General features: G+C 38.5%; 1 non-coding gene across 1 annotated transcript; it reads right to left on the bottom strand.

Annotated features, from left to right (window-relative positions):
- Positions 1-2,517: 2,517 nt before the first annotated feature.
- On the bottom strand, positions 2,518-2,622 carry LOC112423465 (small nucleolar RNA U13). Its single transcript, XR_003013944.1, has one exon. It is a non-coding gene; the product is annotated as a small nucleolar RNA U13 (small nucleolar RNA).
- Between the last annotated feature and the right edge of the window lie 261 nt (positions 2,623-2,883).

Consider the following 2,883-nt stretch of genomic DNA (forward strand, 5'->3'; position numbering starts at 1 on the left):
AACATGATTAATGTGGTGGCTTTAATTCCCTTGCTCGTTGCTTCATGATTGCAAGATGGCTGCCACCGTATCATACATAGAGATTTCATTTGATGCAGTAAGAAGGGAAAATGGGGAAAATGAGCCAGGCCAGGAGCATTTGCTCTTTTATCAGGAAAAATAACCAATTTATCCCACCTTGCCTCACCCAAATTGTCCCCACCCTTGCTCTCAGCCACTTTTCTTTCAAGGTTTTTGGTCATTTTGCCTGGGTTTTGTTGGCCAGAATTGTATAAAATGATCACTCCCATCTGCAAGTGAGGCCAAAGACGTGAGTATTTGGCTTTTACAGGCATCTAATGAAGGGAAATCAAGGGAAAAATTACCAAGTGAGTCAAACAATAAGGTTGCCGCAATGACCAAGGAATTATAATACTCAGGACAGATGAACATTATCTTGCATTCAAAGTCAGGAACTGACGTTCTTCTGAGTATTTCAGGGCCAGTCTGACTTGTCCCTAATTCCTACTTGCCTCTTAGGAAGAGTGTACATCGATCCTCTGTTTCCTTCTCAGAAGGACGGCTGAAGTTCTTGACAGATTACTTTCTTCAGGAAGCTGCAATGTGATCCTAAATACACCTTAGCAAAAAATATATGGGATGCAGTTTTTAGTAGAAGAAAGGAAACATTGCTTTCACTATTTAAGCAAGTTTTGGTGTCACAGTGTTGGAGTCAGTTAAGATCTCGGAGAAAGAATGTTTGCCTGTCTGTAAACTACCTTAAGTTATTAACTTATCAACACAACTCCCCATCATTTCTCCTCCCTCCTGCAGAACACATATTCAAATCCTTAGGGTAGAAACTCTTGAAAACATTTATTCAGCCCCCCTCATCTAAGTTTCACCCTATGGTATATTGCATTATTCCTAGTAGAATCTTCCCAACTTGTGCAGCAAAGAGAAAGCAATGCATCTTGTAGTGAAAAGACAAATTCTTCTCGCTCTTCCTTGGCATGAAGCAGGCGGCTGCAAAGTAAAAGTACCTGGCAGGATTCCCAGAGACAGGGCTTGGGCCATGGGTTGGACAGAGGAGAAGTTGCCATCTCATTATTTCATTGTCATGTGGTTGCTGGGCACACTAGCTGACATGCAGAATCAAAGTAAAAATTACCACTGTCAGAGAAGTGATACTAATGGCAGTGAGTCTGTTCAGTCCTTCACCGTTTTCCAGGGACAGTCACCTCAATTTAGTGTACCTGTTTCCAGCTGCATTAACCCCCTAGGAAGATGACTGGAATATGCTTCCCGAATTGGTGATGCTGGGTGATTTGTTGTAATAATGGTTTCAGGGCAAGATGAATTAATCACTGTCACTTGAGGGAAGAAGAAGAAAGTGTATTCAAAAGCATCACCATATATTGCCAGCAGGGGGAAAAAAAAGACTTAAAACCAGAAAAACAAAATAGTCTTTTAGCCCTTTTAAAAGAGAAAACATGATAAACATACACCTCAGGGAACCCTAACACAGAAATATCAGAGAAGTGAATAATTCACTCGTCATGATGTTTGTCAATAGGAAGTCAATTATTGGGCCACTAGTGTTTGTGTTTGCTAGTCTCAGTACCCTCTCCTCATTTCTCTCTCCTTTACAATCTTTCTTTTTATTAGGACTACTGATTGTTTGGGGACATCTGAAATTACTCAGGATTGTGGTGACCAGTTGAACAGAGATAAGCTAAGAGCAGGCAGTGATTTATATCCCTGCAGGTGAGATCTGGGTGCTGTCGAAAAGTTTGTTATATCCTCTGATATTCTTTCACATAATTACACTACCAGCAGATATGATCACACGTTCTTGCCTTGGTGTGTCACTCTGTACTCAAGTGTTATCATATCATACAGGGACATTAAAAGAAGAGTTTGATTATACTCTGAGCAACTTATTGTGTATGCACATGTGTATACACTTGTTATTCTATGTGCATAATTACCTCATTAACAGCAACAATGAAAACCTTAAAATGTGTGAGTATATAGGACCATAAGATAAAGAGTGAAAAAAAATGAAATCAGAATGAAGAGAAAAAGAAAGTAGAAAAATAAAACCCTAGAAAATGGTAGTATATATAATAAACGGTCTGAAATATAAATTATTCACTTGAGGTAGGCTGCAAATTTGGCTCTGAGCTTTCTAGCAGTCAAATAAAAGAGATGAACTTGATATTATTCTGAATTCTCTGTAAGGGAAACAAAACAATTGCTGAAAAGAAGCAAAAAACTCTGTCTCATTTTGAAATCTGAGATAATTTTTTCCTATTCTAAAAAATTTCGTTTCATAGGTGTTCTATGTTAAAAAATGTGCTACTGATATAGAAAGTAGGTAGTGCTACAAAAAACAAACAATAAACACATCAACCCAGATTTATCCCTTTCTTTGAAATATTAAATTGTTATCAATTGGATGGTTACTTAAGGCTCTGGACAGTGAAATAAACATCACTGAAAGGAGAGCTTCCCATCAATACTTACATGTTTTCATATCAGATGGGTAACGTGCTTATACTGTAACATGGTTTGAGGGAGGCACATCTCACACATGAGCATAAAAACCCAATCGTTACACTTTACACATTACAAAAGAATCTTCCCACCAATACTTTTAAGAAAGATTAGATGGCATAAATACTGTCAGTATGTTTTTTAATTTTAGAGAATAAGGATGATTCAGGAGCTGAGCTGAGTCATTGAAAAACGTTGAAAGAGAGAACACATGAGAGCCGAAGAGAATCTAGCAATCTGAATGTCCTCCACTCTCTAAAAGATGTTCAGATGACTACCAGAGAGTTGCTACTGGTTGTGCTCTGACCACTCAGTCGCCAGACAGAACTTGCAGCCAGGAGCACC

This window comes from Macaca nemestrina, chromosome 3 (genome assembly GCF_043159975.1).
Source record: "Macaca nemestrina isolate mMacNem1 chromosome 3, mMacNem.hap1, whole genome shotgun sequence".
Classification (NCBI taxonomy): domain Eukaryota; kingdom Metazoa; phylum Chordata; class Mammalia; order Primates; family Cercopithecidae; genus Macaca; species Macaca nemestrina.